The sequence below is a fragment of the Acinonyx jubatus genome, chromosome B1 (assembly GCF_027475565.1).
Source record: "Acinonyx jubatus isolate Ajub_Pintada_27869175 chromosome B1, VMU_Ajub_asm_v1.0, whole genome shotgun sequence".
Taxonomy (NCBI): Eukaryota; Metazoa; Chordata; class Mammalia; order Carnivora; family Felidae; genus Acinonyx; species Acinonyx jubatus.
This window is the reverse complement of record NC_069382.1, coordinates 6,422,617-6,438,788: the sequence shown is the minus strand read 5'-3', so window position 1 is coordinate 6,438,788 and position 16,172 is coordinate 6,422,617. Positions and strand designations below refer to the sequence as shown.

Genomic DNA, 16,172 nt, shown 5'->3' with positions numbered 1-16,172 from the left:
GGTTCCTTTCCTTTCTCCAAATGTGCTAATTCCTATCTGTCACCAGGAAGCTTCAGAGCCCTTTTATAAGAATAGAGGATAAAACACACACCCTCCTGGAAACATTCCGAGGTGTAGGTAGACTGTTCCTGTTTTAAAGCTAAGAAACCAAAACTCCATTAAACTGCCATTTGTCCAAAGACACTTCACTTTGGAAAAATACAGTAAATATTCAGGGTTGGGCTGTGGGCTGGGGTATTCTTTTATTCTCTGGCTTATATGAATTCCGTGTCTATTCTATTTATCACTAGGGGATATTCCACCTGGAATTAGAGATGTTATCTGCCTTACACAACACGGAACCTGCAGACTTTTTTTCTGCCATTTTTGGTGAGAAAAAGGCTGAGATCTGCTCCAATCCCTGGAACAGGTGCTGTGTACCAAGTACAGAGGCAGAAATAAGTAATAAACCAGAGATGGTTGGCAAAAAAAGAGAACCCTGAGACCTCATGTGTCAGCTTCTGGAATGCAGGAGGGCTCTTGAAGTATCTCAAGGGCTCAGAAGAATGTGTGGCTTATCAAAGGTGCTCAATAAAAGTTTGTTGAATGAATCCAGCAGCAAGGGTGAAGGTCTGATAAAAGAATTTTCCTAAAATCTTGTCACTTTACCTTCTCTTGTTTTTTTCTTAAAGAGTCTCAGAAATTTGTCCTAACATACCTCCTGCTTCTCTTCCCGGGAGTGTCTCTCATTGACCCACAGACCAGGGTGAACCAGAAACCATGCTCCAAACTGATCTCATCCTCAGAGGGACAGGAATGCAGTCAACCTACTGGCCTCTTTCCCACCAAAGGCCATGTGCCTTCTCATCAAACCCAGCACCTGCCTCAACTTACGCATTCCCAGGCCCTGACAAGCCTCATCCTCTTCTCCTAATCTCAAGTAATAATCACAACAGGAGATATGTAAATAGGAGTTTAGTTTGCAAGAACTAAACTCAACACTTACCTTTAGGTTATCCCACTTGATTAACCAACAACCTTACGGAGTTACGTATGAGCAGCTCCATTTGGGGGATGGAAGGGAAATGAAAGCCAGAAGGTTAAGCAGATTGCCCAGGTCGGCATTTCCTAAGAGGGATTCTGACATGCCCAGCCCAGCAAACGCTCACTGCGCCGTGTTACTTCTAAAGAACCTATTTCTGAGCACCTGCGGCAAGGTAGAGCTTCTGTCCGCGAAGATTCCTACAACTCACAGCCCTTCGCTCTTCTCTGGATCCTGCTCACACGCGTTGTCTATACCACATCTCTGAGCCAGCCATCCGGAGAGTAGTGACTATTAATTACAGGCAGGAAATGTCAGAAGATAATAAAGACAAATGTGCTGGTGTAGGAGACCCTGTGCCAAGCTTTTCCAGACTAATAGCTTAACAAGTTCCCTTGTTTGGGATTTCCTGCTCACAGCCTGAATCCAGTCTGCTCATGAATACACAGAACTTGAAGAGTCGCCTGGAAAATAAACTTAGGGGTTCCTGTCTCGATTCCCCGGTCAAGTTCCCATGAACATTTCATGTAATGCCTCGGGCCTCTCCCCAGGCTCTTCTAAACTCACCAGACAGACTTGTAGGAACCTCTCTTGACTACAGGCATCTCTTGACTCAGGGGGGACTGCAGCCCCCTTCCTCCCCAGGGGGCTGAGGACCTTTTCCAGGCCTGGTGTCAATGCCTGCCTAGGAAGGATGTGGACTCCACAGTTAGATTTTGCTCCCGTGAAACACAGCAAAGCTTCATGCTTCAGAAGACGCACTCTGCCAAGAGCACCATCACTCTGTGCCCAAAACTTGGCCACCAGAGAGCACCCAAATAATAAATACATAAATGAAGGAACGGGCCAGTGCCCAGAACGCTGGGGAACTGGGGTCTGGTTCCACCCCACGCACTGAGCAAGTACCATTAGCCAGCTAGTTTCTTTTCTTGGTCCCCTTTCCCTCAAAAATAAAATGAGGGAGCTGCCCATAGACCTCTGAGACCCCATCACATCTCACCTGTGTCTGAGGGTAGAATTGTTACTTCACCCATGATCCTGGGGTGCAGGGTCTCCATCAAGTGAAGCAAGGACAGAGGACCCACCTCCCCTAACTTCCTCTGCAGTATTGTCACCGCAGAGCCTGATGGGAACCCACAGACGAGTCCAGGACTGGCCAGCAGGGGGATTGCCCAAAGCCCTAAACCAGGCTGTTAACATTTTCCTAATGGAAACATTTTCTAGTGAACATTGGGCCTGGTCTGGCCTTCGGTGTGAAAAATGTTATCTTTGCTTTTTTTTTTTTTTAATTTATTTATTTTGAGAGAGAGAGAGAGAGAGAGAGAGAGAAAGCCCCAGAAGGGGAGGAGCACAGAGAGGGGGAGAGAGAATCCCAAGCAGGCTCTGCATCCTCAGCGTGGAGCCCCAGGTGGGCCTCTGAAATGTTGAACAAACTGCCTCATCTCCGCGGTACTTTTTGAAATTGCCCAGTTGTACACGTTCCTAAAGAGCTCTGGAATCGTTCTAAGATGATGTGAACCCCCACCAAACGCTATTTCACAAAGCCAGAACCGGCCTTGGCAAGGCGGGCAGCCTGTCGATACCAGGACTGACCGCTAGAGGGCGCGCCGCTGCCGCCCTCAAGGCGAGAGCAAACCCGGTTTTGATCAGGGGTCTGAGCTGCTCCAACAAAGCAGCAGGTGGGAATCCAACCCCGGCTGAGAACAAAGGGAGCCTGGATTACCAACACTTCTAGCCTGCATTTCTTGGCATTAAGTAATTATAGTGCCTCATGCATTTCTGCCCTAGAGTGCCACTGCAGGTCTGTGGGAGGCCTGCTCCGAGACTGCCTCCCCCAGGGTTTATAGGAGCCACTCAGGTAGGACTGTAAGTGCACATACAAATAGAAAGGGGTGCTGGACTTCACTGCATCCTGCCTCTGGGTCCCAGATCTATTGCAACCTGGGGATTCACCTGCCCCGGCCTTGCTCTGAGGCACCTGCATCACAGAGCCAGGGGCAGCCTAAAGGAGGCGTGGGCAGACCCAAGACATTGGCATGCCTTTTCTCTTGGTGAAACTGGTGTTGGAAGCATGAACCCTCTACCCACACAAGGGGGAACTGAGTTTCCTGGTGGTTGGGGGCCCCAGGGAGCCAGCGGAAGGCAGAGGGACCAGCCTGTGTTGAACAGGGTCCAGTGTTTTATACTTGGCAGGTTTTTTTTGTGTTTTTTTTTTTTTTTTTTTTTTTTGAGAGGGGAGAGAGAGAGTGTGAGCAGGGTAGGGGGAAGGAGGGGGTGGGAGAGAGAGGGAGAGGGAGAGGGAGGGAGTGGGAGGGAGAGGGAGAAGGAGGGAGAGGGAGAGAGAGGGAGGGAAGGAGGGAGGGAGAGGGAGAGGGAGAGGGAGAGGGAGAGGGAGAGGGAGAGAGAATCTTAAGCAGGCTCCAAGCTCCACGCCAGGCACAGAGCCTGGATAAATGAATCCACGTCTCCAACACAGGTCATCTTCCGTCCACTGCCACCATCCTTTCTGATCCATGGGCTGAACATGGGGCCACCAGGGGACCTGGACACCCACTGTGTTGCCACACGCTCCTCAGAGCCTGAAGTCTGCATCCTTGCCTTTTATCACCCCCCCCCCCCCCCGCCCCAGCTGGGGAGTGGCAAAGCCCTCACTGGCCCTGGAGCACGCTACATCACACATGTCCCCCTGGGGGGCAGCAGGAGTAAAGCAGCAGACTCCTGGATCCTGAGTCTTCACAAGGAGCATTTGCCTACTGTCCCCTGTCCTTCGGTCATAGAATCTTAGACAAGAGATGGTGCCCAAGAGATCGTTTAACAAAAACCACGTCCTCTGAAAGGCAGCATGCTGGCATGGAAAGACTACGGAATGAAGAATCAAGACAGCTGAGCTTGGTTTAGTTCAAGATATAGGCAGACTCTGAGCTCACCTCCTCCATGGAACACACCAAATTAATGTTGGGACCTGGAACAGATCCTTCTGCCTTGGGCACAGAAAAAAAAAATAAAAAAGAAGAAGGAGAAGAAGGAGGAGAAGGAGGAGAAGGAGAGGAAGAAGAAGAAGAAGCAGCAGAAGCAGCAGCAGCAGCAGCAGCAGCAGCAGCAGCCATGGTTTAAAACAGCAACTAGCAGGGCCCCTGGGTGTCTCAGTCAGTTAAGTCACCCATTCTTGATTTCGGCTCACATTATGACCTCACAGTTTGTGAGTTCGAGCCCCATGTGGGGCTCTGTGCTGACAGCATGGAGCCTGCTTGGAATTCTGTCTCCTCCTCTCTCTACCCCTCCCCAGCTCACTCTCTCTCTCAAAATAAATAAATAAACATTAAAAAAAAAAAAGAGCCACTAGCATAGAAAAGCACTAGAACTCTGCCAAGCAGTGCAGATAAGCTGCAGAGAAAGGTGAGAAGATTGTCTTATCACTGCCTCTGGAGGTGAGAGACTGCCACCAGGTCTTGTGCTGTGACATTACCAAGCAGGGAGGGATGAGCATGCAAATGTCATTAAAAGTTTCTCAGACCAAACCCCCCATCCTCCCCCTGGGCAGAGTCAGGCAGCACAGCTCCTACGGAGTGATTATCTACCATCCAAATATCACCTCCAGGGGAGGCACTGCAACATAAAGGATGGAACGGGTTTTTACAGAACAAACAAGAACATCCTTTAAAATAGCCCTTTTGGAAAGCCACAGGCCATACAGTTAAACAATAGTGTTGCAATAGCTCAACATATTAACATTCCTCTTTGGGGACTGCCTTCGGAATCCTCCTCCAAAAAAAACTCAGAAAGAATCCAGTGCAGCACAATCATGAACTGAAGCAGCCAAGGAAACCCAAACCCCAGGGTTGGGGGGTGTCAGAAACCAGCCCGTGGTCCTGGGCTCCGTCCCTCACTGCCGGAGAAGGAAGCATCCGCCAGACTCAGACACCCTGAAAGGCAGGCACGTCTACAAAGCCACCGGTGCTTAACACGGCCAGACACCAGGTGAACCTGTGCTTTCCAGGCTTCCTCCTCGCGGGACACCCGGTACGCAGCACCTGCGGGTTATTCCCTAGATGACGACACAGGAGACCATCACGTGTCTCACCTACAGGAAACACGTGCCCGCCCCAGCTAAGTCTGAGAATTCACGCAGGGGAGGGGCCCGTCTGGGAGGTGGAGCTCACTCACCGCGGTCACCCAGACGAGGCCTCTGGGAGGGTACATAGAGCATCAGCTTGGGGCCGGGGGCATGCACGACTCGGGCTAGGTCTGCCTGGGATCCAGGTCCAGAATTCTAGTGCTAAATGCCAAGGAGGCCAGGTTTGTGCTCAAGGTCGGCCTGGCAGCACTTGGTGCTGGGTGCTCCCCGGGCTCCGGCTCCTGTGTTAAGTGCTTCACATGCTCTATCTCTGTTCATCTACCAGCAGGCGTCAGTGTGTTAATCAAACAGATGAGACGCTTACAGCTCAGAGGTGTGAAGCTACTCACCCAGAGCCACACAGCTCTAAGGGAGGAGGTTCTGCTCAGATCTGCCCGGGAGGCAGCAGGAGGAGGTAAATGCACCCCACTTGAAGGTCTCAGAGGCTTGCCTGAGGTCATGTAGCAAGTTGATGATGGGTTGATGGTGACCCTTTCCCCGCCCATTTTATAGGACGGAGGAAAGGATATCCTATAAAATATAGAGGAAGCAGCGTCCACACACTGTGTCCTTCTAGGGCTCCCTAACTTAATAAATAGTGATGTGAGGATCAGGGTGGCCGTAGCAGTGAAAACAGAAGACCACGCGTTACCAAGGGCCTTTTAGAGTCGACCCTCGAGATTACCCGGGTTTTAGAGAGGAAGAAACAGAAACTCGCCTGAGTGAAGACAAGAGCCCAAGACCACACAGCTAGCGACGGGGCGGGAAGGGACGGCAGCCCCTGCCTTGTCTCCTGCCCTTGGGGTGACTGTGAGGAAGGAGTCCGGGGCTCTGCCCGGGCTCCCGTATCTCTAGACGCGGGTAGAGGAGGAAGTGAGTCCTGGGCTTGACCCTGAACCGCCTCCCGCTCCCTGTCCCGTGGTAGCAGGAGGGCCCTCACCCTTCCACCCGAGCCCGGGGAGGTTCGATTCCGGTGTTCGTGGCTCTCCACTTGGAGCCCTGAACGGCGCTAGAGACGCGGAGACTGTGGCTCGAGCCGGCAGCAGAGGTCGTCGGAGGCCTTCTCTTACCTTGGGACCCCACGGGTGTGGGTGTCCGCTCTGCGGCTGGAGCAGTGCAGGGGGAGGGTGGGGCTGATCACAAGGACCACCCGCCAGGGCAGCCCAGGCAGGGCTGCAGCTCTAGGGCGCCACCTGGCGGGTAGGAGGGGCCAGCCGGGTGAGCAGGGGGATGGGGCCTCCCACAGCTCCGGAAGCAGAGGGAAGGCAGTGACAGGAAATGACAGGAATTGAATGAGAGAAGGTGTCAGGCGCACGGGGAGGAAGGAAACGGAGGACGGACCCACCTCGTGGCTTCTGGAAGGCGGACTGGACCAGCCCGTACTGGAAGGTGGGGCGGGCTCAGGGGCGCTGTCCCCATTCCCGCATCCAGCCGGCTCCTTCCCTGCAGCACAGGTGGGCCACCGGCTACCCAGGACCCTCAGGCTCCCACAGGGTGGCCCCCTGAAGGCAGGCGGATTGCTGGAGCTGACGAAGTCCTGGAAGACTTTCCCTCATGGCTGTGCTTCCCCGTCCTTCTTGCTCTCATGAGCAGCTGCCCCTCTCCACCATCCCCTGCAGGTGAGCCAAGCCCGCAGGTGCCAGCAGGACCGGGAGGAGTGGAGGCAGGGTAACCGAGGCACCAGGGATGCGAATTCACACGGTGCCCGGGAGCAGAGGCCAAGCCCTTTCCCAGCAGGCGGGGCCACGCGGGGCGGCGGGGAGGCTGGTGCCCGCCCAGAGCTCCGGGAATTCCCACCCGCCTGACCCACCCGGGGCAGAGTCACGGTGACTCACACACCCAGGTGTTCCGGGTGATGCTTCATGCTGGGTGTGGGGCCTGTCACAGGTGAGCTTGACTGAAGGAGCTGGAAAAGCCGCACATTTCACTTGATTCTTGTCACTGTCTTGCCCCAGGGAGGGCTGTGCAGATGGCCAGCAGTCACCAGGGGAGGTCTGTCCCCAAGGCAGGTGGGTGTCCGCACCCGCAAGAGATCATCTTCCTCTAGAGCTGTGCTTCCCAGCGCTGTGTCGGCAGCTTTTCAGACTTACTCACTGTGCCCCGGGCGCCCCCGGGAGCTGACTGGATCCCTGGCTGTTTCTGTGAAGGGACTGAGTGAAACCATTGTGCATTCAGAGCCGGGACCACCGCGGCCTCAAGCACGGGGGTCACGGCCGAGCCCTCCCAGCACACAGCTCTTCTGTGGCACGTGGCCCCTGCTGCCGTCACCTGCACGCAGTAGGTGATGTCCCCTCTCTACAGGCACACAGAGAGGGGTGGTCGTGGACCCAAGGACCCTCCCCTTCACTGACGGTCCTGCAAACTCCCTAACACTCTCGCACAGGATTTTTTACTGATGTTTCTGGAAATCTTACCAGCGAAGGGCAAAAAATTAAAGTCTGGCAAATGAATGTTTTCCCCAGATTCTAGAAGGAAAGTCCCTCTGCTTAGATCCTTTAAAGAGCTGGTCCTTCCCCAGTGTGTTCTTCCCTTTCCAGCCTCAGTCTCCTGCACCCAGGATGTCCTCCTTCGGCCCACCCTCATGCTCCCCTACAAGCCTACCTGCTCTCCACCCACCACCTCCTTCCATTCACTGAACACGCTGGAGCCACGCCCCAGCCCCCACCCCGGGCAGCTGGATGACAACCAGGAGTGTCTGGGAAGCTGGGAGGGGCTGGGATTTCCAGGGGTGGTGTGGGTGGTCCCACACCTCAGGCTTGCTTCGTGTGCACCTGCAGGGTGAGAGCTCACAAGCTATCTCCTGGGATCCTGAGCCAGTTAGATGGAATATCTGTGCAGGTCCCCAGGACAGATGTGAGGTTTTGACGACAGTGCAGCCTTCACTCAGAGTGAGGAAGGAAATAGTTCCCTAATTGCTAAGATGTTTCTCATTTCCAGAAGAGTCAGGAACTCGTTGTTCAACAAAGGAGCATTTGGTTTCTGTCCTGAGGCTTGCTGGGATCCTGAAGGAGCACTGCCACTCCCTTTGTGTCCCAGGAGGTAAAGCTAGATTCTTCCAGTGAAGATCCAATCAAATGGTCATGTCTTCCTGGAGCAGGTGAGGACAGTGGGCTGGAGAAGTTGGGAACTTCAAGAACAGCAAATAAAGTAGGGGATAGGAAAATGGTCAGCCGTCCAGTTTACTTGCCCATGTGGAAATAAAAATAGAAATAGGTTTCTCACACTAGAGAAAGAGATTTTCTCTTTGAAAGAGACTGTTTCCAAAGGATGAAGAAATGCCAATAACCATCTGTGAGCTCATACTTGTGTGGCAGATGGATAGAGCTGGAGGGATAAAAAAGAGAAGGTTGATTCATATCTCTGTTACATTATTCTTCATGAATCTTCCATGGATGTATCACTGCAGAGCTATGTGGCCAGGTTTTTTGACAGAAGCGGGGCTGGGTGTTCTGGTCATACTGTCCCCACGATAACCTTGGAGGCACCTGATGGCCGAAGAGGAAGGGTTTCCTGCCAGAAAATCCCCCTAGCTGGCTATAGGGGGTGGTCCTAAGAGTTAGAAACACCACAGCCTGTCAGGAAGAGACCTCTGATATGGAGAGACCCTGAGACACAAGACCACTGCATTGCCCTCAAAAGCTGAGGTAGAGAAACCATCAGGCAGGACACAGACACACAGTGATAAAAACCGAGAACACAGTAAGAGACAGATAATGGCAGACACAAGAACTCAGAGACAGAGATAAAAAGAGGCAGAGAGAAAGTGAGAGCAAAGCAGAGGACTGAACTCAATCCTCAGAAACAGGGAAAAGAGATGAGGAAAAGATATAGGTGTTAGGGGACGGTATTAGGAAAACACAGACAATTCCAGTTAGGCTGAAATGAAGGATATTATCAGGGTACACGTAATCGTTTTTGCTGGTTGAGAAAACGGGTGGCTTTGCAGTGGGTCTGCAGGCTGATACTTGGAGCGTCCACATCTCCCTGGGAAGAGGCCAATATTAACAGTCAGTAAAGTGACACTTTTAATAGAAACTTCAGGCAACCAAACAAGGCAGCCTGTGACACTGAGCACCAATTCTCTTGAAGAAAATCTAGTTCCAAAGAGGCTACAGAACCAATTGGACAGAAGCAAATGTCGCCCCTCCGGAAAGCAATGCACACCTTCCTGTGCACCCCACCCCCACCCCAGGGGCCTCTCCTGTTCATTATGAACACAATGGGCAGGTGGTCCCCAAATATCAGTCTCCGGGAGAATTAAAATCCAGGCCATCATCAAAGTTACTTTTCTAAAATACGTACTGTGTGTGAAACCATCTAGATATTTTTGTTAATTCCCCTCCCCCTCTCCCCCACCGTTTTTATAGTTTGTTGTTGGGTGGACAAGTTCCGTAGCTGGGTGTGCAGGTCTGAGCAGGTGTCGTGAGCTATGCGTATGTGTGCATAAGTAGCGTGCTAAAGCCAAGAGCTGGCCCCAGGCCAGAGTGTTTCTTAAAGCATATATCTTGTGAAATGCTTAAAACAAAACACAAATATGCCCTCAACACAAGGTAAGTTTTGAGTCATGGTAGTTCAAATCAGAGGGCACATACATCCATGTCTTAGACTGTTTTTCCTGAGCTGGTAATGCCTTGCACTCGAAAGAATGAGAATCCAAATGCAGGCAATATAGAAAAACAGAAACCATGGGTACAGCAACCGTGAGAGGGTGGAGAGGGAGGGGGCGGATGGAGAAAAGGAACGAGAATCAAGGGGTCACAGAGATTGGGTCAGAGATGAGTTCCACCAGGTAAGAGGGGGTAGTGAGGCCCTGCACGCAGTAGAAAAAGGGAACACTTTTCCAGCCGTTATGTATATGGAACTTAGGAAATGTAAGACAAGTGTAGCTTCTATCTGAGCTAGAGAGAATTCTGTGTGTGTGTGCGTGTGCGCGTGTGTGCGTGCACACGCGTGTGCATGGGAGCATGCAAAGTATGTTTTTCTGTAAAGGTTGTGGGAGGGAGGTGAGGTCTTCCAGATGTGTGACAGAGAGAGGGAAGAACCCAGGCTTTGTTGCAAAGCACTGGTACCCCCTGTCCAGGCTCTAAGCTGGGGCTTTCTTGAGGTCCATACAGCAGAACTTGTGGGTACAGACTATGACACAGCATTTCACAAAGGGCACAGGGAGCCAAAAAAGGGCCAGTGTCCTTGACTCAAAACATAACCTAAGGTAAAAGAAGACTTTTGCTCTGTTATAGGAAACATCTCAAGGCAAGCTCAGACATAAGTTAAGTGACTCCTTAAAGCCCATCCAAGCCAGGCATTTTGAAGAGGTGAGACAGGCCAGTGAACGATAATGAATTCAGGTTCTGATTTAGGGGGTTTGTATTCTGCGTAAAGGGGCAAGAGATCTTTGGATACACCTTGATGTTCCCATGTAGCCTTGTGGGCCCTAGTGGTTACATCATCGAATTTCTCTGGAGAAGTCAGGGATATGGATTTTTATACAGAATCTTTACTCCTTTAGATGTTGACAATTAATCGTCAGAATAAGTTGGGAGACTATATTTCACCCATGGGTTTCCAATTCATTCGATGCAGATATCACTGTGACTCAGTTCAATGAGCTATGAAGATTTAGATTTGTAATAACCTCAGAAATTCATGATTCCCATGCCCTTGGCAGGCAGAGGGGAAGTGGAGGGTTCAGATGGGTAAACAACTAACCTAAATTTGCACAAAGCCTGGCACCAGAGCACAGGTCTCCAAAGTCTTGTATTGTTTATACTGTACCGCACGGTGGTAGTTATCCATTGCACAACAGCACATGTCGAGTATCTGTGGGTTTCTGTGGGTTGTGGGAACTGTGCACAGTGTGGCTGGGTGCTTCTGGATCAGGACACTCAGGAAGTTGGGGTCAAGCTGTGAGTTCATCTGAAAGCTCATCAGAGAAGGATCCCCTTCTTCAGGCTCACTCACGTGGTTGTTGGTAGAAGTAGATTCCTTGAAAGCTGTGAGATTGAGGGTCTCTTGAGCTCCTCACTGGGTTGGCCAAAAGTTTCCCTCAGTTTCTTGCCAAAAGGGCCTCTCTGTAGGGCAGCTGTAAATATGGCACCTGGCTTCCCTCAAAGTCAGAGAGAAGAGGGCACCCCAAGTTCAATCCACAGTCTTTTTATAACCTGATCCCAGAAGTGGCATCCATCACTACTGCCTTATTCTGTGTGTTAGAAATGAGTCAACAAGGACAACCCACAAGGAAAGAGAAAGGATGACACAAGAGCATGAATTCTAGAAGGTAGGGAGGATTAGGGGCCTTCTGAGAGGCTGCCCACACCCTCATTGTCTCCCAAACGCATGCCAGGGGTCCACAAGCCATGGCCCACTGGCTAAATCCAGCTGCTACCTACCTGTTTTTGGAAATAAAAGTTTTATTGGAACAAAGCCACGCCCAGCTGTTCGCATGTTGCTTATGGTGGCTTTTGCCCCACACCTGCAGAGCTGAGCAACTACCACAGAAACTGTATGATCAGCAAAACCTAATATTTTTTTTGTACTTTATAGCCCTTCACAGAAAAAGTTTTCTGTTTCCTAGTGTATGCAAGCATAAAACCTTTTTTTAAATATGGAAGAAGAGATTGATAGATGCCAACGTCATCATTAGCTTGAATTTCTCTCGATGCCCTGGCATCGTAAATGCCGCGGTGAACACTTCCACGAGGCACCTATCTGGGAATTCTCCAAACAGAAGCAGTCCTGTAGTCTGGGTCAAGCCGATGTGAAGTATGGCTTCTGTCACTGGTCCTGTGGCATTCTTTTCCACCCCATGTATCAGCATACACCTTTCCATTGGAAACCCCACTCATGAAACCTTTGGCCAAAAACACGGATATAAAACATAGTTATGTGTAAGTGCTGAATCACTAAACTGTACACCCGAAACTAACATTACGCTGTGTGTTAACCAACTGGAATTGGTGTGTTAACCAACCACTTGAAAAACTCAAACAAACGTAGTGATAAGGACATCAAGTAGTAGAGTGGCATAGTCATAATTCAGCATAATCTGTGAACCTGACCGATCTGGGCTCCAAACTTGAATTTTACCAAGTTACTTCATTCCTCTTAGCCCCACTTTCCTTATCCTTAAAATCTAGATTGTAATACTGACCTCACACGTTTTTCTCACAGAAAGGCATGAAAGCACCAGTCACGGTGTTAAGCACAAATAACAGTTCGATAGATGCCAATCGTTATGTGTGAAAACATTTGATGGTTTCCCATCGCCTCTTGCAATAATTGCTAATAGATTTATTTCAAGTACCAGTTGTGATTAAATAATAGTGGCAGAAGTCCTATGTGTTTTTTTTTCTTTTTTCTTCTTCTTTTATCTTTTTTTTTTTTTTTTGTCAGCACAGAGCCTGACATGGGGCTCGAACTCACAAAACCTGGAGATTATGACCTGAGCCAAAACCAAGAGTTAGACGCTTAACCAACTGAGCCACCCAGGTGCCCCAGGAGTGCTATGTTTTTAAAAAAATTTCCGTTGGGTCCCACCTCTTGCCTTTGGGGACATCTCTTCCTCCACCCCAGCCCCCAACGCACTGAGGAGTTATAAGAGCCACCTACAACCTGAAAGTCCTTCCCGAGCCAGCGACCAGCAGACCGTGTAGGCTGGTGGCAAGGGTTGCTATATGATGAGTTTTCACTGGGGCTGAGCATGAAATGCAGTGAAAGAATCTGATTAGAGTGTAAAAGTATAAACAGAAAGTAATGCATCATCCACACTGCATTCCATTTGGAAAGAAAATATTGCTGTCAGATGGTAGGAGGGTAGGGTAGAGTCTTACATATGAATGTCTGTGTACTTATTCCCTTCCTGATTTTGCCCTCAGGAGCCGGGAGACTCATCCCTCACCATGTTAGCTGTGATTTTAGACTCTGGGAAAGTCACACGGCATCACCTCACTGCTCAGGCTCCAAATTCCTGAACCAGTTTCAACCTGCTAAAAGGGTCATCATCTCTAGAGCCTGGCTCTCTCTCCAGAACGCGTCTCCCTTAATTCTCTCTGCTCGCACTCAGGTCAACAGTGGCACCGATCACACTTCATTCTATGTGGAACAAATTTCTTGAGACAGATGCCAGGAAGCAATAAATTAGGGACCGATGGGTTGAGGGAATAGGAGGTCACATGAACATCGACCACCCATTTGAGAAATTCGGTAATGAATGAAAGAAGAGGTAAGGTAATGGTTTAAGGAGAAAAGAAGGGTCAAATACAGGTTATTTTTAAATAAAGAATTGACTGCAAGTGTGGACCATATGAAGGAGCCAGTGGAAAAGGAGAGGAAGAGAGTGGCATAAGAGAAAAAGGGTTTATGCAATAGTCTATGGCTAAAAGAGGTGGAATTCAGAGAACAGAGAAAGAAAGAGCCACGGAAGAGAGAAACCCTTCCTCTTAAACAAGGTAGAGAAGCCAGAATAGATGAAGATACAAAAATTCGAGGGAGAGTCTAGAACGTGGTGACCCGTTGAAGAGATGATTGGTCCCCGTGTCCTTCTACCCCCGTACGTTGAAACACTTGGTGAAAGAGAGAATGAATTTGTAGAGCCCTGTATGTCTTCTCCATTGTTTACTAAAAGTGTGCCCCCTGAACCGTCTGGGTGTTTTCTTAGGCAGAAAGGATATCATCCAGTCATCTAAACTGCCAGGAGGAATATGAGCAAAACCCAAACAAAACAAGAACACGCAGCATCCATGCAGAAGACATTTTTTTTTTCCCTTTGCTAGCAGGAGTCGATGTGGGAGCGTCCACAAGTGGGAAGAGCCCACCCGTCAAGCCCCAGCCTGAACATAAGGTGAAGGTGCATTCGGTGAGCCAGAGAACTTGCCTGCAGCGAACCTCCAGCACCACACGCAGGAGGTGCTGCGGGAGGGCTCACCTTTGGAAGCAACGTCACCTTCTGACTGTACTCTCCAGAGACATCCCACCGCACCACACAGTGCCTCTCATCTTTCCCGTTTTCTTCCTGTAATATTCTCAGACAGAGTCAGGTAAACCTGGCACTCACTCGTAGGAATTTCCATAGAGCCCCTGGGCAGAGAAAAGAAGCAGTGCTCTGCTGAGACCTTCCTCTGGACCGCGTCTGGTTTCTCGAGAACCACACTGTCACTGGGGTGTAGAGGAACAAGGGACCTGGGGAAGGTCCCCTGGGCATCAGGAGGCTCATCTCACAGTGGCTGAGCTCCCACAGCCATCACATGACACCATTTGCAAGTAGATGATGTAAATGGTTTCAACACGCAAGGTTTTTTGGGAGTCACCCCAGCCCATTGGCCCTATTGTATGCACGGCATTCTCCGCCCTTCCTCCCAGCCTTTATTGAAGGAGCTACGGGGTGGGTGGTCAGCACGTTTGAGACTTTAAATCTGAGATCTAGTCTTTCATGAATTCATGGCATGTCTGCCAAATCAAATGCAAAACTGTCCACATGCACATCCACTTGACTTTGACCAGACTAGACTATTCACTGCTCCCTAAACTTGCTCTATGCTTTGCTGCCTCTGTGGTGGCTCCTGGGGAGAAGAGTTGTGTCTGAGTCTCTGCTCCAGCCCATGAACCCGATGGAGTCTTGTGACTCCTGGTGAGTCCCTCAGGCCCAACTCTTATCCCTTCTTGGCACACCTCCCTTGCCTTTCTATCGATATCCCCCCTTTTTTCCTATAGTGGATGAAGTACAATATCAAATAAAGTGTTCACAATACAGGGGTGTTTGTAGGAAGCTACACAGTGTTTGTTCATGCCTGGGAGATGCAAAAATGCCAAGAAAACTTGTTGGCTGAAGATGATACAAAATATTTGTCCCCACCCGAGTGGTTTGGTGAAGACAAGTCAGTTAGCCTGTGTGAAATAAAGCCCGAGCTTCCCCTGGCCCACTTCCTGGCGGTGAGAAGTAGCTCTCTGACTTGGGTTTGGAGGGGAGACAGTAAAGCTGGAGGCAGAGCTCAGATGCCCTCAGGAGCTCTGCAAACGTATCAAGGCACAAAGCAGGGGAAATGAGACTTCATTCTAAGCTGACCTCCCTGGGGGCCTAATTCACTGGCAAAACAAAGTACCTCCGTGGATGGTCTCCAACTGGAGGCCTACAGTTTGCTACCTTTCTGGAAGGAAAGGTAACCTATGGTCACATAGTTGGGAAAAGGTTTTATTTTTCCTGGTTCCATGTTCACATTATTTTAGAATAATCAAGCTAAAATTGCAGCAATGAATTGGAATGCTAGAAACCACCTCACGTACACCTATTGTAAGGGTTAAATTGTAGTGTAGGGCTAACTCTTACCTTGAAAAATAACAGCTTTGTTCTGACACTGAAGGTCAAAAGATAACAGCCTTGCTTTTACTCTTGTAAATCAGGCTTTACTAATGAAGGAAACAAAAGTTCAAAGAAAAGAGCATCAAAGGCAAGGTCAAGGAGATCCGCTGGTTGTAACTTAGAGGCAGAGAGTCTAAAATAATCACCTCATTAGGCAACTGTTTCTAACTCATCTGGGAACTGTTTCTCTCTTTTGTTCCCAGGTAATGATAAAACGATGTGATCGGCTTTAAAAACTCTGTACTCTGGCTGTTCGGAGCCTCACTCTTATCCAGAGTGTTGGTCTGATTGGTCGGCCTTGCCTCTCATTGTAATAAACTTTGTTGTGACTGTCGCTGTGCCCGTAGCATTCTGTTTCAGGAGTCGTGTGGATGCAACACTATCATGGAAGCATACATGAACGTGAGAACCGTTAGGATGTCCTTGGAACCACAGTAGAGGGGACGGCCATCTTGCCAGCACAACCCAACAAAAAGCCCCTAGTAGCGTGCCAGAAAGAATTGGAGGTCAACCAATCACCGAGCCACAGTGCGACCTGACGCGAAAAAGGCCCACCCGGACCTAAACCCGGAACTGCTGCAGCTTAAAAACCCCACCCCACCACACCTGGGGGCGACTCCCCTGACTCCTCTCTCTCTCTCTCTCTCCCTGAGTCACAGAACCTCGCCCGAGACCTGAGTTCCCAA

At 50.0% G+C, this 16,172-nt stretch overlaps 2 long non-coding RNA genes and 1 pseudogene across 4 annotated transcripts in view; 2 read left to right on the top strand and 1 right to left on the bottom strand.

Moving 5' to 3' along the window:
• LOC113596520 (sperm-associated antigen 11A-like) overlaps positions 1 to 601 on the top strand; it is a 1,926-nt pseudogene extending 1,325 nt beyond the window's left edge.
• LOC113596522 (uncharacterized) overlaps positions 1 to 9,287 on the bottom strand; it is a 25,230-nt gene extending 15,943 nt beyond the window's left edge. The window contains exon 1 of one of the 3 annotated variants that reach the window (XR_008295795.1): positions 6,481 to 9,287. This is a non-coding gene — a long non-coding RNA (uncharacterized LOC113596522). The remainder of the gene's footprint in view (positions 1 to 6,480) is intronic. The other 2 variants (XR_003417275.2, XR_008295794.1) reach the window with 2 other exon arrangements.
• Positions 5,776 to 16,172, top strand: LOC128314301 (uncharacterized). Its single transcript, XR_008295796.1, has 3 exons — positions 5,776 to 6,754; positions 8,073 to 8,232; positions 13,907 to 16,172. It is a non-coding gene; the product is annotated as an uncharacterized LOC128314301 (long non-coding RNA).